General features: G+C 41.0%; 1 long non-coding RNA gene across 1 annotated transcript; it reads left to right on the forward strand.

The window, feature by feature from the left end:
- Positions 1 to 39: 39 nt before the first annotated feature.
- LOC106562282 (uncharacterized) lies at positions 40 to 17,050 on the forward strand. The gene is made up of 3 exons (XR_001319002.3): positions 40 to 516; positions 13,356 to 13,463; positions 16,020 to 17,050. It is a non-coding gene; the product is annotated as an uncharacterized LOC106562282 (long non-coding RNA).
- Positions 17,051 to 24,288: the final 7,238 nt, after the last annotated feature.

The raw sequence follows: 24,288 nt of genomic DNA on the forward strand, positions 1-24,288 counted from the left end.
CCAGCGTGATATACAAAACTGGTTTTCCACTTGTCAGATACAGCAGGCCAACCTCACCATGGCACATTTCACTGACTTTGACTTATTAAAGTGTGAAGTATGTTTAAAATGTTGCTTAAAATACGCTTATTTGAAAGAAAATGCCTCTATTCAAGACCACGCAGCTGATTTCTTTAAAAGATAGACAGGAACATGGGCAGGATGTTTATACAGCAAAATGTAAACATTTTCCCTGGCCTTCTTTAAATAAAAAATCAAGCAAAAAGCCCCGCTAGATCAGCTCATACTCAATCTGATGCATTATGTCCGTTTTAGACAGCTCCTTGTGTATGGATAGGACTTTTCAACGTAAATGCAGAAAGGGATTTCAATCATGTATAATTATTATGTTCACACAGGAGAACTGAGGGGAAGAGCGCTCTGAGCCTAGCCGAACACTGAGCACTGAAACTCGGCTGAGGACTTTAGATCGACGCCCACCAAACTCTCTCCCCTCAGAATGGTGCTCGAATCAAGGTAAGTCACTTTCAACTTTTGTCAGTTAAAACAAGACAGCGATATGGCTGCGGGCCTTCTCAATTTAGTTCAATCGACATTTACTAGACCTGTTGTGCAGTTAGAAGTGCGAATTAGATGGGACGCCATATGATGGTCTCATTAGTTATTTCGACAGGTAGCCTAGTGGTTAGAGCGTTTGACTTGTTGAAAGGTTGCAAGATTGAATCCCCGAGCTGACAAGGTAAAAATCTGTCGTTCTGCCCCTGAACAAGGCAGTTAACCCACTGTTACTAGGCCGTCATTGAAAATTATAATTTTTTCTTAACTGACTTGGCTAGTTAAATAAAGATAAAATTTGATTAATGTGGTGGGCAGCCTAACCAGACTATAGTGTCACAGAAAAATAGTAACATATCATCTGAGTTACAAAGTTAAGCAATGTAGCACATAGATAGGTCTACTTTATTTTCCTTTTTGAAAAGTTCGAAGCGCATTCCTTATTAACAAAGAACTGTCTTAGGTTCATACTTTTCAGGCTTATCATTTGGAAAATTAGAATACGAAAATAAGTAATTAGGCTACATTTAGAAAATGTATTGTTTTTGAGCAGCACTTATTCCACTTCATTGCACCTCTTCCACCATTCTAAACGTAACCAGTTTCTGGTCATACATTTAAGCCTTGAACCGCTAGGATATATGTATGTTTGTGTGTGTGTGTAGTGGAGAGCCGCCGGTCCATAGACTAAATCTGTTGATAGTAGACTGTTCATTGTTCCCCGGAGAGAGCAAAAGCTCTCAGCCCCTCAACCCTCACTCAGGCGCTCCTGGTGCGCGGGTTCACTCTCCGGGCTGGCTCGCGGTGGTTCTGCTGTTTTGGTTTGCCGGGTTGTTAGACAATTTTATTATATGCTTTTGCAATCTTGTAATTAATGCACATATTGGATATGCAATAACGCAAATCAGTCACAGATACTTTGGCAAATTGTAAATACAAAATGTCATAATACATTTTGGGTGTCTAAGATTTTTTTATGTCTTTGGAATTATATATTACAAATAAATGTAGTGGTCCTACAAATATGCGTTTACAGGAGGATATTGTAGGCTATTTAGGCCTACTCATTTTATAAAACTTCGAAAACTAAGGCCACATCAAAATGACATGATTTATCTATTAAACCGTAAGGTGATGTTCTGAATTGTGTATAGGCCTACATGTATTTGAAGGACAGCCTGTGTTTCAACAAAACCCCGTAAATGCCGTTGTTGGCTTGGCTCCTTCGTGACGTTTTTGCCAAAGGGTAAAGCAAATAAGAAAATATACAAATCTCCGTTGTCAACTACACAGGGCATGCGAAAGGTACAATGGTGGGATTTGCTGTTGCGGCTGAGTTTGAAACCTAAGTAAAGAAATGTATATAGGTAGTAGTATTGTTTTAACCGGTCCCTACACCGGGCGCTCGCTTGGAATGAGGCCCACGCATTTATCAGGGGAGCGGACCACCCAGCGCGCAGAGAGAGGGGGCAGGCGCGCTTGCATTCTCTCTTTCCCCCTGCATTTAATTACCGTTGATGACTTCATTCCGAGAATCACGCCTTGTTTCAACACGTCGTGCCCGTCTCCACGCCGAATGGCCCTCTCACACACTTTAACCCCGCCACTCGTCTTTGACATGCACTTTGAAAAACTAATGTCCACGGCTAATTGATCCCTAAATGTTTACCCAAACTAGTGGGACGCGAGTTGCTCCATTGATCTTTGAAGGGGGACGCGCCGATGACTGGCGCGTTGTTAAACCCCTCCGCAAAAAGGTGTTGACAGCTCCGCATAATTATTAATGGTCCCTCTGGATTCTCAGTTGATATTATAGACGATTTTCCGTCAGTCAAATTATTGTTACTGTGTGGTTTTATGGTTAAGTTATGGTGTCCTCTAAATTCTATTGATTTATTTCCATAGTACATTGCATAATTAAGTTATTATAGAACATTGGCTGAAGTCACATTGGCCATTTTTATCTTCTATGGAATATATGTTTCTTAGTTAACATGCTTTACCGCCTTACCCATGTTAGGCAGCCTAAATATTACATGGACATATTGAGGAAAGGGTTAACTCCAATGGTATAGATTTACTCTGGTAATGTTACTGTTGCAGGATTGTGTTTGTCGTCATTTTACAGCAATCCGAGGTCACCACTTCCCACTTGCCCCTCCTAGTTTATTTCATGTACTTTTTCCATGACGTCCTCCAATGAAATATTTGACAGCGTTGCATCCTCAGGAATGTTCGACCACTTAGGTGGAGGAATCCCACATCATTCGGCCAGCCCAGCAGTATGCGTTTTTGTCTCAACAGAAAGCCTCTCCAAATGGTCTCATTGTTATCCAATCGACGAAATTATTTTCTTTTTTCTTTTACATGGACCTAATTATGCGTTATATTGTTGAGGGTGGTATTGAGTTTTTGTCTGTATGTTGAAATGACCATGAATATAGATTATATACATTAGATATCCCTTTTGCAACAGATCTCAGCGAAGACGAGGATATACCATCCCAAGATCGTCTTTCCCCGTCTTATAAGCTTGCACCTACCCAAACACACATTTTAAACACATGGCCTTTATTTTAGCAATTTTTGTTGTACAACTACAACACACGGTGCCTGGACATTTCAATCAACGGTGATGGGCATACTGCTGAAGCTGTGCACCGTACAGTGATACACTCGGAGTCTATTTATCTTGCATTCACTGCGAGGGAGATTGTAATTCAGCCTAAACCTTGAATTAGCCTACTTACTTTATATCATATAGCCTATCATAGCTTGTCCAAGACTCACCCAGTTCTACATTAGAACTGCTACTGTCTTTAGTTAATGCGACTGTGAGGTGATTCCTCGACAATGCTATAAGAGAGAAACCTCAGCATGTCACATACTGTTTTACCCACCACAACCATTGAATGCCAAATCTGATAAAATATTTTTAGATATAAAGATTATTTATTTAAACGTTATTTTTAGTTTTTTTTGCAGCTGCCATTACCATTCAGAAAACCTGGTGATGGGAAAACGAGACTCCAGAACATAAATTAATTGTTTTTGATTAAGGGGCCATTTAAAAAAAAAAATAAATGTATAGGCTACTGGACGTTTAACAAACTACTGTTGTAATTAGTCTTATAGGACATTTGGGAATATATAATTGATAAACAAAATTAGTCCTGAGTTTGTTTAGAAACTGAAATGACGGTCTCGACACTGAGAAATCAGTGTGTTACCCGCTTCAGTGTTGGAGTGGAGACGGGGAGGGTCACCAAAAGGCTGCAGCAGAGTTGTTTGGAGAGCTTTGTGACGGATTGATCGATCAAATGTATAACTGCACCTTAGAGCCGCAAGTTCATTGGACCTGGATGCACTTGAAGTCGCTTCTTTGCACGCCTCAGGATTTTAGAAGAGAACCTTGAGTGCATGATTTGGAATTATGCTTTGTTTACTTAGTAAAGCATTTTCTAAAAGTCAAGAGATTCATTTGTTTTGGTGCTAAATATAGGATAATGCTTCAAAAAAATATTAGTGTATAGTTGTGCCATGCCTAAATATTATTCAATGATTTACTGCAGAATATCAATTACACTTTGCAATTCTGTTCTTTCTCTTATTTGACCCATTTCTGGGCTATGGGCTCTTGCATCTTGGTCAATTAACCAACGTGATCACACAAAATAACCTAATGTAAAGCCCATAATGCTAGTACTATGCAAATGTCATTACAGTACCTTCAGAAAGTATTCACACCCCTTGACTTTTTCCACATTTTGTTGTTACAAAGTTAGATTAAAATTGATGTAATTGTAATTTTTTGTCAACAATCTACACAAAATACTCTGTCAAAGTGGAAGAAAAATTCTAACATATATATATATATATATATATATATATATATATATATATATATATATATAGTACCAGTCAATTTTGGACACACCTACTCATTCAATTATTTTTTTTTTTTTTTACTATTTTCTACATTGTAGAGTAATAGTGAAGACATCAAAACTATGAAATAGTACATATGGTATCATGTAATAACCCAATAAGTGTTAAACAAATCTAAATATATTTTAGATTCTTCAAAGTAGCCAACCTTTGCCTTGATGACAGCTTTGCACACTCTTGGCATTCTCTCAAACAGCTTAACCTGGAATGCTTTTCCAACAGTCTTGAAGGAGTTCCCACATATGCTGAGCCCTTGTTGGCTGCTTTTCCTTCACTATGCGTTTTTTTTTTCATCCCAAACCATCTCAATTGGGTTGAGGTTGGGTGAATGTGGAGGCCAGGTCATCTGATGCAGCACTCATCACTCTCCTTTAGTGGTGGTTTCTTTTCAGCAATTCGACCATGAAGGCCTGATTCACACAGTCTCTTCTGAACAGTTGATGTTGAGATGTCTGTTACTTGAACTCTGTGAATCATTTATTTGGGCTGCAATCTGAGGTGCTGTTAACTCTAATTAATGTATCCTCTGCAGCAGAGGTAACTCTGGATCTTCCTTTCCTTTGGCGGTCCTCATGAGAGCCAGTTTCATCATAGCGCTTGATGGTTTTTGCGTCTGCACTTGAAGAAACTTTCAAAGTTCTTGAAATGTTCCAAATTGACTGACCATCATGTCTTAAAGTAATGATGGTGTGTAATTTCTCTTTGCTTATTTAAGCTGTTCTTGCCATTATATGGACTTGGTCTTTTACCAAATAGGGCTATCTTCTGTATACCACCTCTACCTTGTCACAACACAACTGATTGGCTCAAACGCATTAAGAAGGAACAACATTCCACAAATTAACTTCTAATAAGGCACACCTGTTAATTGAAATGCATTCCAGGAGACTACCTTATGAAGCTGGTTGAGAGAATGCCAAGAGTGTGCAAAGCTTTCATCAAGGCAAAGGGTGGCTACTTTGAAGAGTCTCTATTTGAATCTATTTGTTACTACATGATTGTGTTATTTCATAGTTTTGATGTCTTCACTATTATTCTACGATGTAGAAAAATAGTCAAAAATAAAGAAAAACCCTTGAATGAGTAGGTGTGTAAACTTTTTCTATTATTCAACAATGTAGAAAATAGTCAAAATAAAGAAAAACCCTATATCAAAACTAACTTTGCAACTCAGGAACATTCACAGTCTTGGTAAGCAACTCCAGTGTAGATTTGTGTTTTAGGTTCTTGTCCTATGCTTAGTTCCGTTTCTTTTGTTATCCTGAAAAACTGCCCAGTCCTTAACGATGACAACCATACCCATAACATGATGCAGTCACCACTATGCTTGCAAATATGGAGAGTGGTACTCAGTGTTGTATTAGATTTTCCCTAAACATAACACTGTATTCCAGACATAAAGTTAATTGCTTAGCCACATTTTTTTCAGTATTAGTTTAGTGCCTTGTGGCAAACAGGGTGCATCTTTTGGAATATTTTTATTCTGTACAGGCTTCCTTCTTTTCACTCTGTCATTTAGGTTATTGTAGTTATTTCACAACTACTGTTGTAGTTTTCTCCTGTCAGAGCCATAAAACTCTAACTGTTTTAAAGTCACCATTGGCCTCGTGAAATCCCTGAGCGGTTTCTTTCCTCTCTGGCAACTGAGTAAGGAAGGACACCTGTGTCTTTGTAGTGACTGGGTGTATTGATACACCATCCAACATGTAATTATTAACTTCACCATGTTTTTTTTTTTACCCATCTACCAATAGGTGCCCTTCTTTGTAAGTCATTGGAAAACCTCCCTGGTCTTTGTAGTTGAATCTGTGTTTGAAATTCACTGCTTGACTAAGGGGCCTTATAGATAATTCTATCTGTGGGGTGCAGCGATGAGGTAGTCAAAATCTTGTTAAACACTATTTTTACTGATGAACTTATTTAGGCTTGCCATAACAAAGGGGTTGAATACTTATTGACTCAAGAACAATTCAAAAAATCTATATTTAATCCATTTTAAATTCAGGCTGTAATACAACAAAATGTGGAAAAGGGGAAGGCATGTGAATACTTTCTGAAGGCACCACTAAATGTAGATATACCACTCTCAAAATTGTTCTGAGTAAATAAAGGTTATTAAATGAATACAGTATCTCAATTTGAACAACAATGGAATGAATTGTGTTCTGAAATCCTGAAACCAACATATTATATCTTACAAGAAATAATACACATATTTGTAATATGTATAATAATACACATATTGTGCATGTTATGTAACTCAGGGCGTCGTGTGAGAATGCCAAGGCAAATACATGTTTTAAACCTGGCTATCCATATTGTCAAAATATGTAGACCTATGGGTATATATATACTTTTGGCCTATTTTTACATTTGATATATTTCTTAAGTAGTTAAAGCGAAACGTTGTAACAAAGAGAGGAAAAAGATGCACATAAAGGTATTACCTGACTGAGCGCATATGTTGCCTAATTACGTACAGGAGCATCCCGTGTACAATACCAGTAGGATACGTGGAGGGTACATATAACATGCACATTATGTTGCTGTAATGCACTGTATGGAAAACAGTTCAACAATTGAAAATGATGTCTTTGTTCCCAGCACATGCCTTTTAAAACAAGCATTATACAATGCATCATTTGGCCAAGGCATATAAGTATTTCGTTTAAGAACGAGTGCACATATCTTGTACATTACAATGAAAATACTAATTCACACTTTCCGTGCACACGTGTAGCCTATTTGTTAATGTACCATTTGAAATCCAACAACGAAATCAGCAAAGGTATGCATCATTTGTTTTTTTTCCCCTTTTGTTTTATGACTAGCCAAATTTAAGAAAATCGTTGTAATATCAACAACAATTTGTCATTTCAGTAATATTCTGATCTACTTTAATGGACAATACACAATATAAAATATGAATGTAAAGTTGAATTTTAAGCGATTTTGGAGGACATTTCACCTGTCATTGTCCCAATAACACAAACAATGTTGATTCCCTTTTACACTCTTGACTATTTTCGGAACAATGCATCATCAGTATATACGTTATTGCAGATTTCCATTTCCAATGGTCTGAAACTAGATATCTCTGTCTCATGCGTCGCTTAGGCCATCTAGCGTTGTCGTTTTAATTGAAAACAGTATAATGTCGAGGTGTGTGCACCCCCCTCATCACTTTCTCTGGCGCGGTAGGTGGCCGTGTATATTTTTGTAAAACTGGTGTTTATGTGAATGAGAAAGGACTGGATTGCTAGCAGACCGCTGATTGCGCTCATTGGGCCGCTACATTGATCTGAACGGTATAGTTGAGGGGCCCCACCCTTTCATGCAATCAACAGCACTATAGAATCGCGTTCTACGACTTTTTAATTTACTTGGCAAGATCTCGCTGCTGGACCTCCAAGGCGCGCGCGGGTGTGGGTGAAGGCGAGGGAGAGGGAGAGAGTCCAGAGTCCTTTTGGCGATGTAACTCCAGTGTCCCACGATACCGAGGACACTACCCACTGTATATAGGCTAAAACAGGACGCGCACACATCTACCATGAAGAAAACGAATTCACCATATCCCACTGGGCTCAAACTGGTTGAGTCAACTTTGTTTCAAAGTCATTTGTCAACATATTGTGACGTTGAATCTACCTGGAAAATACATTGGATTTGCAAAAAGTCATGAACATAAACAGTTGATTTGAGAGTGAAATTTCAACCACATAATTCAAATCAACTTTATTTGTCACATGCACCGAATACAAGAAGGGTAGACCTTACCGTGAAATGCTTACTTACAAGCCCTTAACCAACAGTGCAGTTCAAGAAGAGTTAAGAAAATATTTACCAAATAAACTAAAGTAAAAAAGAATAAGAAGTAACAAAATAACATTACAATAACGAGGCTATATACAGGGGGTACCGGGTTACCATAATTGTCATCATGGTAAGTCGCAATTTGTAAGTCGCTCTGGATAAGAGCGTCTGCTAAATGACGTAAATGTAATGGTAACCAATTTTCAACATAGACAAACCTTGTATAAAATATGTTGAATTTGTACCTTTTGAAACAACATCAAATCTTCAACATTATATCCACTATCAGAAAAAAACTGTAGGCTGGGCAGCACCTCCTACTGGAGAGTTGATCTACAACTATTCCTTTGTTCTCCCATCCAGGGTTTTAACCAAATCCATATTTATATTTGTCACTGACTACTACCAATGTGCTATCGTGATAATGACTATTGAGATATATCTTAACTAAATATATAAACTGTTGCTATTGAAGTCATTCTGAATGGTAATTAGAGCAAATTAAATGTAACCATACTCTCTATAAGTCATACATCACCAATGAAACTATTTAGGCCTATATAGCATTTGTGAAGTCATCAACAGCTATTGTTTCAATTCAACACAGGGTTCAACTAAAAATAGACAATAAATAGGCCTAGGATTTAAAGCTTTGGTTGTTGTCAAATTGAATCTTGAAGTTAATAATGAATATGTTGGATTCACTTCTCCATTTCAACCAAAAATCGAAGTTAAAGAATAGGATCAAATCTGTTTTAAAGTGCATGTAAAGTTTCATTTGATTTAGTCCTATTCTTTAACTTAGATTTTTGGTAGAGATGGTGTCATGAATCCAACATATCAATTATTACTTTGTAAACCAACTGGAATTAGTCAGACTAAGTCAGTGGCACAAAATATATATCTCCTTCAAATGTTGACATTTGGTTGTGTTCACAACCAAACAATTCAATATCACTTTTACAATACAGTAAGTAGCATATTAACTTGTTAACAAATATATATGTTGAATTCACATCTCCAACTAAACCAAAAATAAAGTGAAAGAATATGATTAAGCCAGTGGCTCAGTTGAAACTATCCCAGCATTAGATATGTCTCCTATAAATGTTGATATTTGGTTGCTTGCCAACCTAACACAATTCAATATGACTTGTGTAATATAGTAAATAGCCTAAAATGATGGCCATCTTACAAACTAATGTAACAGTTTTTATTCAACCTTAAAATGAGTAACACATCCATGGCCACATGTTGAGGTTACTGTAACTATAAATGTCTCATTTTGTAATCATAGAAAGCATGCGTGTTCAAGATCCCAGCTCTGTGGAGATCTTCACAATATAAATATCTGTGCAAAATCTGAAACAGCATTGATCACTATGTACTTTTAATGTAATACAAATACAATCCAGGTCATTCGGTTGTGCTATTAGATGAAGCACATTGATAATGATTGAAGCAGTTGTATACATACAAAAAAAGCTGACATTGTATTCCCATTTGAACTGTTGTGCTTTTAAGTGGTTGAAAGTGCAGTGATAACATATGGAGAGCTTGGGGCTATAAGGTTCTATCTGCATTTTTGTCTAAATGTAGTTATTGTCATAGCCTTGTTCTGTTCAATGTTCTCTACCTGTGTAGTACTCTAAATACCCCAATTCATGTTGTTAAGTTCAAAACAATACTAGATTAAAAAAATTGCTGACACCATTCAAACCAATGAGGTTTCAGAACTTTAAAGCAATTATCTATCTCTGAGTCATATTACTGAACATATAACCTTATAGCCTTATAGCCCCAAACTCTCAACATTTAGATGACAACTAAATAAAAACTCATACATTGTTTTGCCATTTAGAATTTGGTTGTGCTTTTAGATAGATTAAAGCGTAGTGATGACACATTGGGAAATCAACAAACGTCTGTTTTTTTGAGTGGGCGAATAAAGGTTGAAATCTCATTGATCAACATCTCAACGATAAATTACCCACATTTCCACTTTGAAATAACGTGGTGTGGAGGGTGGGATGTTTCAGGCCATTTCAGCTTTCTGTTAATTTCATAGCATTATCTTCTTAGTGAAGTTGTTGGTGATAAAGGTATTCAGATACCGTTGCTGATTCGCTTGCCATTTAGCCTATGAGCAGGACCTATTTTATTTGCAATGCATCCCACAGTAAGATGTTACTGGTTCATACAGATGGGGATTGGTTGATAGAAGGCCCTACACCTTTTTTCTGGTTAGAATTAGGGAGCCAATAAGCACATGGCACACAACAGACCCTTTCAGTTCAATGGTCAATTTCCGCTCTTGGGCACATATTCATCTCGTATCTGACACACTTCAGTCATATTCCTATCACCTTGCCTTGCTCTCCATCTCTTTGTTTAGAAGGCTTCACATGCAAAATGCGTCCAAGACGAGGATTCTCCATGGTGGCCTACTACAGCGTGTGACATGTCCATTGATCATTCATGTCTCTCGAACTAAAACAGGAATCTCATGTTGCACTGCGTTGTGTGTGTGTTCGGTGTTTGGGCAAATTCTCCTATTGAAAAATCTTGCATTTACAAATTTATATGAAAGCTCTATTTGTCAATATATTTGAACCATTGACTTAGGCTACTGACATGAATTATAATTAACTTGGAATAATGGGCCTTTAATTAACTGATCAGTAAATGCAAGTGATTGTTTTTCTGATCAGACCCATGAAATGGAGAATGTGTGACCCGTCTTAGAAGTCAAAATGTAATTGAAACTGCATTATTTGAGAGATGGAAAATACATGAATTCAACATTTGTAGTCCTTATATTCTGTAGGCATGGTTATTTGTTGTTTATTGAGAAACATTGGATTTTGGATTTCGCTTTGGACACTCATTCATCCTCATGCGCTGTTCAGTGCTGACATTTCCCTTATCAAGGTACATTTCACAGTTACAGCTGCATTCACCTGAAGTGTCTCTTTGAACGCTAACTATTTATAATGCAATAATTAAATATGCAAGGTCACATTGCATCTTATCAAACATATAATAATTCCCATTCAGGTTAACCTGCATGATCATGAAAAGGTCATCTTTTTTAACATTTAATTTTTTTATAGCTGGTTAACATTATTTGTTTGTCCTGCACGACATTGATAGCTAATCATGTTAACTGTATTTGTTTATAGCATATGTTTTGTGTGAGTGGGTTAGGTAGGCCAATTTGTATGATTATCAATATGAGAGAGAATATTAAACGGATTTCGATTAATTATCACACAGAAACCAAAACAAGAACTCTTACATTTTTTAAAAATAGGCTACATGAATATACACCATCCTATGAGTTCTCTAAATAGCCCCTTGAACTCAGTCGCACAGTTTGTTTATATCCATAATGTTTTGGTTCATTTGAAACGGGCAATTTATTTCCTTTTTATGCTCGTTAAGCTACAATAGACTCTGTATTGTTATCCTTAAATATAGAGAACCCGCAAACCTCAAATACACGAGATGAGTCATTTTGTGTGCGCAGCGGTGGTGCTGTGTCAGAACACCGGGCTTCCCAGGAAAGCTTGGCGCTCCAACCAAACAACAGCACTCACCCAACCGTCCCTGAGGTATTGTCAATCCGTAAACCGCTCCACTTATTCCTCTCAGTAGGCTTCAACTGCGTATTTTATTCCTAACATTGTCCTCATGTTCTTTGAATAATTTCGGACAGCCGTATTTTCAGAGGGAAATACGTCTTTCACGGATAAAAAATATGAATAAAGGCATATGTAAAATTCCTTGTGGCTTATTTTGTGATCACACAAGCTCGGTTTCACTACCACAACATTATTTGACATGACTGAAGGACACGAGTGTTGAAGAGTTGGCAGTTCCAGAAGTTTTACAAACTCAAAACTGTCCAAATGTGGTCATTGCGAGAAGGAAAATGTTCCAACGTTTAAATATTGACGTTTTAGCTACAGACTGACAGCATGTTTATAGGACAAAAGAAGACAAACAACAAATATGTATTTATCATAAGGAAGAAGATGGTCACTAAAACAACAATTTAGTCCTTATTCTTTTTTAATGAGACTTTTTGAGGCTCATTACAATAAAGAAAAACACCAGAAAGTTTCATTTTTGTGATTGTGGGTTTTGTTTCCATCGTGGCAGGGTTTTGTATATTATTGCCACTTATTTTCAAGTGCTTTTATCAACTCTTGTTTATCTCCAGTTTCTCGATCTGTAAACTATACCTGAATATAGTCGCTTAAGTAATTAAATTAATATAGTCGTTCAAGTAATTCAATTAATATAGTCGTTCAAGTAATTAAATTACAATAGTCCCTATTGATGTTTAACATTTTTCATCTTTTTTTTTTTCAAATGTTTATTTTCTACTTATGTCTGCCTTACAGTATTGCCAAGTCAGGACAGTAGCTGCATGCTTTAATCAAGATCGTTTAACAGCGAAACATCTGACAATCATTTTCTGCACCCTATTATAAACTTAGTGTGCTGAACCAAACCAGTCTCAGCTATAACCCCCTATTGATGCCCATGTTTTCAACCAGAGCTACATCTCTTCTGACTCATCCACTATAACACACCTTTTTGATCCTTTAAAATCACTCTAAAAGCACATCAAGTCATTGAACTAAATTATAAGAATCCTCAATAGCCCTCAAGCTAATGTAATAGACACCTTCCTTTAATGTCTTTGATGAACCGCAGCACAGTTTGACTGTATGAAACAACACTGGGATTTATCAAGCATCCCTTATCCTATACTAGTTCATTTAAATGAAAGCAAATTATACAACCTAACTCCTGATAAAAGCTTGAAATGAAATGGGATTTCAATACATTTGAAACATGGTGCATTTCAATAGACCTACTTAATGATCAGGTGTTCCTTTACATTTTTTCCCATCTGGTCATGTTATTGTTTCTTTGAATAATTCTCAACCCTGCTCCTTATCTATATCATGTACAGTTTAATGAAAGTTTGCTCATATAACCAACAACTCTTCTTTTTCCTATTTCAGCCCTCTGTGATGGAGAGAAGGTTTTCCAGTGATGGCAACAGTTCCTATGACAACCAGACCTCCACCGGGGGATTGCGTCTGTCAGACAGTGCTAATGATAATTGAGAGGTACGGATCGAAAATATTGAGTGCGGCTGTAATCTCTCCTCCAGCGGAATACCAGAGAAACAGCTCTGAGATGACCATTTTCCCCTCTCACCACCGCCCTGCTCAGTCCTGCACTGTTCTAATTCGCATGCTTTTACTCTGCTCTATACTATATTGCTGCTGGAGGCCTCCCAGCCTGCCCCACACAGGGCAGAGAGTGAATGGGTAATGTCACTGCATGTGCAACCTTCTTTGGTGTCCCCCTTCCCTCAGCCTCACACACAACACAGGGCCAGTCCAGGACAGTTTGTTACAGATGGAAGGGAATATATCAACAGGGAGAACCCAACCAGAAGAAACGGTCAGAGTAGGACATAACAGAGAGAGGGAGGGAAGTCAGGCCACAGCCAGCTCGGATACAGGTTACTTACAGAGGCTTTGATAGTTGCTGATGGGACTTTGATTGGAGCGTAAGCAGGTTTATATGATGCATGTTTATATGCGTGTTTACTCACAGCCCACCATCTCTCTCTCTCCCATTCTGGAAGGGGATTTTCCTGTGGCGAGCCGCTTCGGAAAAAGCAATTAAGAATTCCCAAACAGTGCACAACAATGGGAGACGTCGTTCTGCGATGCAAGTTCCGAATCCAAGTCAGTCAGTCCCTTACGGTTTTCCTCTGAAACGGTCCCCGGCTATATTTAATCCGCCCTGAGAGCAGAACCAACCTACATACAAACCACAATTTGAAACTATGGGGAGGGGGTTTGCGGGGTGTGGGCTAAGTGGGGATGGTAATTGCCTATTGAGAAGCTTAGGCCTCGCTATTCTGCCATAAACAGACTTGGCAGCCCACAACATGATACCCCTGCCTTCACTCCACTTTTTGAGTTGGGGAGCAGATCCTCCTTGTCTGTGGGAATCCATGGCCCAGCAGTGGTCAGAATCAGTCAGGAATGCTTTGGAATGGTAACACAGCGGAAGGCTAGGGTGGGAAAAAGGCCAAGAGCATTTCCTGAACAGAGGGGGGTCCCAGCGAAGCATCACACTTCACTGGCATCATGTGACAGGGATCCCGCCAGGCCTGAGCCCATGATCCCGATTGGAGGAGAGGGATGCGGTAGGGGAGAGGAGGGTGAAGCTGGAACAGAAGAGAGGTGGATACGCAAGAAAGGCAGAGGGGTGAGATGGATGGATGCATTGGGATGAGAGAGGGATGAGGTTGGAGGCAGAAAAGGGGAGTCAGGGGGAGAGGCACATTCTGCTAAAAAGTACATCTTTAATTTCCCCTGAGTGAAGTAATGCAGTCTGGGCTGGCTGGCTGTGGATGAGTGTCTGAGTGTGTTATACCACGACTTGCATGAAGAGGACTTCCCAGTCTCTAATTTCTGCCCACAACAAAGTGCCTTCCACTGTATCTGTGAGGAATAAACAGTATATACTGTCAAAGTCTCCAGAGAGTTCACTGAGACCACGTGGAAGACTGGGAGTTCTTAGACCACTGCTACTGAAAGACCTGCAAGAATCTGTGTGGGGTATCCTAAATATATTCTAAAAGACTGTACCTTCTCACCACAGCAGAGACAATGTAGTGAATATTGTGGCACAGCACAGGCATGTCAGAATGATTCTGAGTATATCCAGTTAACTGAAGGTCTGAAATATAACTTTGCTTAGTAACACGTGATACTGAGCAACACCCTGCAACAGTAACAGTGATGAATACTTTGGTTGAGAGCAGTAGACCAGACAGTGTTGAAAAGTGTGAAGCAGACAGGTTTTGCGGCTGAAATTGGACAGTACAAGTATATCTGTCAGTGTGTGTGTGTGTGTGTGTGTGTTTGTCCAGACCTATTAATCGGTGTGTGTGTGTATCCAGACTGGCGTGGAGAGCCGGTCCCTGCTCCCTGGGGCTTGTGTAAATGTCGTGAGGATCTCAGGAGGAATCTTTCCCCTCCAGTCGTCAAAGGGCTTTTTATTTCCACCTGCTCCCGGCCTCTTTCCGTTGGTCTGCTCTATAACAATGGTGCTGGAAAGGCAGCAGAGTGCAGGGTGACAGCACAGAGATTGATGCTAGATTGTGTTTGGCCCTTTTTCAGATAGGGGCCTTTGAAGGGAAGTTGCCCCCCCCCCTACCCCCACCAACACTACAACCCCTCCACTACCATCTCCACCTCCTCTCCCTCTAACACTGGGCTTAGCAGAGGGCAAAGTGCTGATCAGGCCTTTCTTCCGGATCCCTTTTTACAAAAGTGCCAATCGCCCAAAAAGGCAACTTGGCAGGCGGTGGTAAACAGGCTTTTCACTACTCGTAAATCAATTCACCACTACATGAAACAGGATGAAGCTCATTTACGCCACGCAGACGGTCGAACCCGAGCCCAGAGACACCCCACCTCGCCTCCGGCTGCTCCCTCTCTCTCGGCAGGCCCCGGGGCTCTGGGCAGAAAAGAGATACACGCTCATCAGGACAGAATTCTTTCTGTTTCGCCGAACAGTGGCCTGGCGAAGAGGGTGATCCATCACCCCAAATGTCTATATTTTTCTAATGTTCTGTTTTCCTCTCTCTATCTTTGTAGGCTGGAGTGGGCAGGCGTGTGGGTTTGGCCACAGGAAGACATGAATTCCTCAGAGAACAGAGGGTGTCAGGGCCCAGAACACGACTTGGGGGGGAGAGACATACTGGACCTTGTAACGTCTAATAATCCTCCGAGTTGACCCCTGACCCCGGGCCTGTGTTTGTATCAGGTCATCGACGTGAGAAATCGGAATGAGTCACTCCAGCTGTGTGTTTACCTTCTGGAGTCACGCAAGGAAGGAAATAAGGCACGGTCTTCTAAAAGTGGCGGTGTGAGAGAGAATAGCAGCAGTATTAGATCAGAGCCCTGATTCATCTCACTGTGACTGGCCTCTTGTCCCGTTACACTGGGTTTATTTAGCCTATTCACTACTGTAGGGAGACTAGCTACAGATCAGCTAAAACAGGGAGTCAGTCTACAATATAGCTGTATGAAAACATAAGGTATGAGATTAATAGTGTAATTCTGTAATTGAAGTCTGATTCACTCATTGAGTGAAATGATCCGTGTACTGCAGTATGAGGGTACAGCTTGTTTTTGCTATCACTGTGTAATATGTTGCTAATAGTCCGATCGTGTGTTATTTTTGTCATAATATTCTGCTGAGTGTGTTGCAGTTGTTCCAGTGTTTTGCCCAATGAAATTAGGAGAGATTCAGTCATTTCCTTTCTGTCTCATGCAACAATCATAAATGATATGTGAATGTGATTTTTCTGTGTAATAATAATTTATTGCAATACATTTCTGACTCTCCCGGATACAGATTATATCTGGAAGATCCCTTGTAATACGCTTTAGAGGAGAAATCGCTGCATTCCCAAATACATAGTTTTTATCTTGAACATGAAACTGGAATGAGTATGGAACTGTGGCCAACGCCTGTGATTAAAATACAATGTCCGGGCCTACCATCACGCTGTATGTAGCCTTCCACACCGTGGGCTTGTGTGATCGCGCAATTGTTGTTTTTGAACAAGTGCCCCTGTTAGTTTTACTCTGTAAATAAAGATGTGCTCCGAGCTGACAATTCATCCTCTGTTACTTTCTTTCATCCTTATATTGGAGAGGAGAACATCACTGACCAGTGTGTCCACCACACACACACACACACACACACACACACACACACACACACACACACACACACTGCCACAATGAGAGAGTCAGCAGCTCTTATTTTGGACAGTCTTTCCTGAATTCTAAGGGCTGTCAGGCGGTTTGATTGATAGTTGTGTTTATCACCATATTATTAAGTAATCAGGCTCACCACAGTTCATTATAATTAAAGACTTGGGAAAAGTGTTTATTTTTTTGAGTCCTGTAAAAAACACAGTTTTGTGTTTTTTGAATGTGTGTGTGAGACAGTGTGTTTATATTTGTATTCTTTTCCACAGTGGACCTTAGTGACCCAGAGAATGTGTCTGTCCACCACTGAGTTTATGGCTACACTTGGGTCTCTGTGAGAGAAGACAAATGCAACCACGTTGACATATTATATCCATACAGTAACAACATGGAAAACTCCCCCATAATGGTAGCTCTTTATTTCACTTGTCATTTTAATCTTCTATCTTAGTAATCTTACAACTTTATTTTCCCCAAGGGAATGTTTACAACATATTATATAGGAAAACCCCCTCCATATTCTGTGAGGCAGCAGCCTGGGTCTCGTGCTCTCACCCAGGTTGGCAGCTATGGCCTGAAGCTCTGCCTGTCCGGCTGGCCTGCGTCTGTCTGTATACCCCAGAGGTAAACACAGTGGTGCCACAGCGGACATGCTGAGTGTGTCCTGACTGGAGACGGTGAGAAAGCAGAGAGAGAGAGAGAGAGCACTGTGGCACTATTCAGGAGGTCCCTGCCAGGTTTCTCTTCTGGAGGCAGGGCTCATTTGATGAATGGCCATCCGGTAATGGGACATGTATTAGGACAAAATGGCTCTTTTAAAAGCCCCAGCTCGTTCTGTTGCTATGGCCAATTTGATTCAGGAATCAGTCAAGTGGCAGATGTTTCATGTAGGATCGTCAGTGTAGGTGTAACACACTGCTTAAGCCCGGCTACACATGGCTTTTAACAAGCCAATGAGAGAGGAGGGTGTTGAGGATGAACATCTGGGATAAGAGGTAAAGAATATTCTTGCTAATTCCGAACCACTATAATGAGTAATATATTGAAGTACCACAGGTGGGGAAGAGTGCAGGTGGGCAAGCAGACTAGGAGTTGAACTGTTTCATAAAACGCCATTGATGATATGGAATTGTAGATATCATCATTAATGCCTCAGAAAAGTATTGGCCTTTTTTTATGTACAGTATGTGTACTAAATAAAGTGAATCATTTACAGGTAATTACTAATTTGAACACAAATTATTGTTAATTTAAGTTTAGGTTTGTATTTTGTGAACTCCGAACAAGCAAAACAAAATAACAGAAAATAGGTGAATAGGATAACATACATGCATATGTTGTAAAATACCACCACAGGCTTTTCCCAGGTTGTGTGTGCGTGCAAAGTGTCTTTTTTTACGTGTCTAATTTAATGGAATTGCACGTCAGTGGTCCCTTGCTTCCTCGTTCTCTAGTATTTTTGTCTAACTGGGGGAAAGAGACACTTAGGGATCTGACGATAAATTCCCTGTCTTTCCGCAAATGTGTTTGGGCTATAAGATAAACATAGGCTGGAATAAATTCAACACTAATGAAACATTCTGGTGGTCCCATGCTTACATTAACTCTATTAGCACTAGGACCTGTCTAAGGTATTGACCTAATGCCCTCTCACACCAGTAGACATCTGCAGCCCACAGTCCCTAAAACATATCTTACTGAACGGAGTAGAACTACAAAACCTTCCCTCCTTTTAAACAGTATGAAGACTTGGCTGTGCATCCTGTTCCCACATTAATGCAGTGTGATGTACGATGATCATAAACGACCTGTGGCTGCAAACATGTCAGGACATGTGGTCAGTGAGGGATTAGATTCCACTACCTTGGTATAACTCCTTTTTTCGCAGTCCAAAAAGGTCACAGAAAGCACAGGAATTCAAACACACTTTAAACGTCTGCTTCTGGTGAATTTCTCCTCAGGAGAGGAGAACGTAGAGCGGATCAGTGTTTACACTGTAATTATTTATTGTGGCAGGATTTGGACATTTATTGGTTTTGTAGCGTGTAGGGGGAAAATAGAATCTGAACAAGGTCTATAGTGGAGATCTGAACTGTTTGCTCTTCTTGGTTAAGTGGATCAGCTTCATTAGAAAACGTTTTAGCATCAGGAGAAATCATTAGAGTTGGGATAAACACAGGAGCCCCTTCAGGCCGCTATCTCAAATCAGATATGAGTGGAGTTCCCTTTTTGCTTAATTTATCATTCTGGCCTCTAATACTGAATAAATAGTAGCCTACTAACGCTCAAGGATGTAGAAATACAGAAGGCTCCAGTTGCTTTGTGCTGTCTGTGTTATAACCCAGTTAATGACAGCTAGTGAAAATAGCATAACAACAACACAGCCATACATAAGACTGCACCTCTCACATAGTCTTGTGTGGATGAATGTTGAGAGCAAGCTGATCTGATGAAGACTGATGAAAGACCTTGTTGAAGTGAATCTCCAGTATGGGTGGTTGTGTGTTATCCTCAGATGTCTGGGAGCATGTTGTGTTGGAAAGTGATCTGTTCTGTAGTTAGCCTGTTATTTTGATCTGCCCTCCACCCCCAGCCCAGCCTCCTGTACCCCATTGAAACACAGGCAGGCCCACTAACCAGGCCAGCAGACCGCTGCTGGCAGCACACTGTAAACTGTGACTTACACACAGACACAGAGAGAGGGCAAGGCTAAAACATGAATCAGCTGGCCCTGTAAGCAACACACAGGAACTTACACTGCAGCATAGTCAACATGAGTGTTCATACCTCTCTGGCTCTGATGTCATTATCTCTCGTGTGTGTGTGTGTGTGTGTGTGTGTGTGTGTGTGTGTGTGTGTGTGTGTGTGTGTGTGTGTGTGTGTGTGTGTGTGTGTGTGTGTGTGTGTGTGTGTTATCCTGTATCTATTGAATGGGGAAACTTCAGCTCAAATTGAGTGGGACAATGTGAGTCACATTTTCAGTTCTAGGAACAGGTGTTGTGAAGGACAGACAGTCAGACAGACAACAACACAGACAGTCAGTCAGACAGTCAGACAGAGACAACAACACAGACAGACAGTCAGACAGAGACAACAACACAGTCAGACAGTCAGACAGAGACAACAACACAGACAGACAGTCAGACAGAGACAACAACACAGACAGTCAGACAGAGACAACAACACAGACAGTCAGACAGAGACAACAACACAGACAGACAGTCAGACAGAGACAACAACACAGACAGACAGTCAGACAGAGACAACAACACAGTCAGACAGTCAGACAGAGACAACAACACAGACAGACAGTCAGACAGAGACAACAACACAGTCAGACAGTCAGACAGAGACAACAACACAGACAGTCAGTCAGACAGAGACAACAACACAGACAGACAGTCAGACAGAGACAACAACACAGACAGACAGTCAGACAGAGACAACAACACAGTCAGACAGTCAGACAGAGACAACAACACAGACAGACAGTCAGACAGAGACAACAACACAGACAGACAGTCAGACAGAGACAACAACACAGACAGACAGTCAGACAGAGACAACAACACAGTCAGACAGTCAGACAGAGACAACAACACAGACAGACAGTCAGACAGAGACAACAACACAGTCAGACAGTCAGACAGAGACAACAACACAGACAGTCAGTCAGACAGAGACAACAACACAGTCAGACAGTCAGACAGAGACAACAACACAGACAGACAGTCAGACAGAGACAACAACACAGTCAGACAGTCAGACAGAGACAACAACACAGACAGACAGTCAGACAGAGACAACAACACAGACAGACAGTCAGACAGAGACAACAACACAGACAGACAGTCAGACAGAGACAACAACACAGTCAGACAGTCAGACAGAGACAACAACACAGACAGACAGTCAGACAGAGACAACAACACAGTCAGACAGTCAGACAGAGACAACAACACAGTCAGACAGTCAGACAGAGACAACAACACAGTCAGACAGTCAGACAGAGACAACAACACAGACAGTCAGTCAGACAGAGACAACAACACAGACAGTCAGTCAGACAGTCAGACAGAGACAACAACCCAGACAGTCAGTCAGACAGTCAGACAGAGACAACAACACAGACAGTCAGTCAGACAGTCAGACAGAGACAACAACATAGACAGTCAGTCAGACAGTCAGACAGCCAGAGGCTCTTTCATGTGTCTGGTGAAACATGGATCCATCCTTAATGACACCTCTGGGACTGACAGAAGAGGTTTGTCTGGTAAGGCAGATTGGAAGTGGCTTGCAGATGAAAGTTAGAAAAATAAATAAAGCAATGGCAAGCAGTCAGGATTTTTCTCTTGTCAGAGTACACCCATAATGGGAGACATACGGACACACTCACGTACGCACACGCACACACACACACGCACACACATGCACACGCACACGCACGCACACGCACACACGCTCACACACACACGCACACACGCACACGCTCCACACACACACACACACACACACACACACACACACACACACACACACACGCACACGCACACACGCTCACACGCACACACACGCACGCACGCACACACACACGAAGAAAACAAGTCCTGCTCATGTTTTGTTTGTGGTGTTATGTATCAGTCGCCAAGGAAACATTGATGAACTTCGGCTGGGAGTCTTTAGCAGTGGAATTCTGTGTTCATCCCTTTGTTGTGCGAGACATTCTATGTAGGATTTTATTCTGCATCGCTACTCTTCTTTATTGTGTTAGAGTGCTTTACAAGTTAAATCAAAGCCATTATAACAGAGAAGCTCTGTTCTTGATCACAGCGCTTCTATTTTAAGTGCAGACAATATTTGTTTCAGTGTTAAACAGGTCATTAAATCAATCTCAGAAGGATCAAATGGCTTTTTAATCTCCTCCAATTGATCTTTTCAACAATTTTCATAGTCTGCCTAGAGTTAGAATAGTAATGGTAAGACAATCCACTCTTGCCTCATCCTGGTTCCCTCACCTTCCAAACGCACTACATGTAAAACTGACCCTCTTCTCTCTCGTGTGTTCACACACGTTCCACTGTTCCTATTTTCTTTGTGCCAGTCCAAATTAGGCCCAGCTCTGCTAATACGTCTCACTGTACAGGAGGTTGGCTAGCCCTTAAGGACAATAAAATGGAACCCCTCAGGACTTTCTCTTCTCCCTCTGAATGGCACACAGAGAGATGTTGTTGGCCCAGAGGAGCCATGGACTAATGATGAGAGAACAAGGGGTGTTGGTTTAATTGGGATTTGGATGAGTTTGTGTGTGTGTGAGCGTGTGTGTGTCCGTGCATGCGTACTTGTGTGTGTGTGGTCATTGGTCTGGAGGAGGAGAGGGAGGTGGTAGAGTCAGGTCTTAATTACTACAGCTTCAGATCCATGAGTGGGAGGGTAAACATGCTCAATGGTGCAGCCCTGTTTGACTTGGCTGGAGTAGTGTGTGTGTGTGTGTGTGTGTCTCTGCATGGGTAGAGTTGAAGTTGATGAAGAGAGGTGAATAGAGTGATTAAAGAAGGGACTGGGGGACTAACAGCTTAACGTTTGTCACTGGTGCCAGGGGAGTGATTTACTCTGAGTATGGTCAGTCTGTTGTCTGAGCATGTTAACAAATCACAGCCTCAGGTCTGACCACCACCACACCAGGTTAAACCTCCATAACTCTCTGACCACCTCCCACCCACCAACCCACCCAGCCTGCCAGCTAACCTGCAGAGCTACAGCCAGGTCTCAACGGCTGAGTGCTGAGTGGGTCTCATGGCCTATGAGCAGCCTATGGTCTACTGACCCCCACCAGAGTCACCTTACCTGGGTGTATGATATGTCCACCCCCAAAGTGGATACAGCTCAGAGGTTAAGCCTGTGTCTGTTTTGATTCAAGGACTAAGGCAGTAAACAGAGAAAAACTGTGACAATTGTTTCCCAGAGGATGATACACTCTTAGAAAAAAGGGTTAAAAAAGTGTTATTGGGCTGTCCCCATAGGATAACCATTTCAGCTTCTAGATGGCATCTTTTTTTCTAAGCGTGTAACATAGATGAATTCTAAATGAATCAGTCCTGAATCATATCATCAATAAATCACACACTAGGGTCTGTGGTGTGTGGTGTCTGACCACCAGCAGTTCAGTATGACCCTGGGGGCTCAGGGTGTTAAGACCTCCATAACTCTCCCTGATCCCCCCTCTCATTATCAGCCCAGCCCCAGATCTGCCCCTCAGCCCCCTGGCCACAGCAACCCTGGCCTGCCCCTGCTCTCCCCAACCCTCCACAACTAGGAGATTACTCTGGAGAGAGACTCTCTGGCTGAGCCCAATTCACCACCCAGTTTCTAAAAGAGATTGTTTTTACATTTCGGAGTGTGTGTGTGCACACATGCCGGCATTCTTGATTAGAAAAAAGGAAAACAAAAGTGGACAGATATGATGAGAAGCTATGTTGGTATGATTGAATTCCTATTTGCTATAGGATATCTCACTCAATGTCCTGCCCTCTGGACATTTCATGATTCTACCATTAAAACTCAGTTTGATGACCACACTGTGTCAGAGTGAATTAGACCAGTCTGAGAGATGTGGGCCGTGGTGTGTGACTAGATCAATACAGCACTACAGTCACGCCTGAGAAGGCTGGCAGTCTGTGAGCTGCTTGCCAGGCTCTCTCTCTCTCTCTCTCTCTCTCTCTCTCTCTCTCTCTCTCTCTCTCTCTCTCTCTCTCTCTCTCTCTCTCTCTCTCTCTCACACACACACACACAGTGTGAGATATGTGTGGAAGTATGAACATGAAGGATTTTCTCCCACCTCACAGGCCAACTAGTGTTATTTCTGGCCCCTGGTATGTGTGGAGGGCCACACATTTTTCAGCAGGTTCTTTGAGCGTTGTGGCAGCGGCCCTTCTTGCTGCTTTAATGTTCCTGTAAGAGGGTTCTTATGAGGGAGTAACCATCGCTGCAGTGTTAAATGATCTCCCCCATCGTAAAGAGAAAGGGAATATGATGGATTATTATGTAGACGTTGAGTTGCTGGTGGTGGTGTGTGTATCTGTGTGTATGATTGCATGCTTATATACGTGGGTCTGAATGTGTGTATACGAATGTGTGTATATACGTG

Source organism: Salmo salar, chromosome 11 (assembly GCF_965601325.2).
Source record: "Salmo salar chromosome 11, fSalSal1, whole genome shotgun sequence".
NCBI classification, from domain to species: domain Eukaryota; kingdom Metazoa; phylum Chordata; class Actinopteri; order Salmoniformes; family Salmonidae; genus Salmo; species Salmo salar.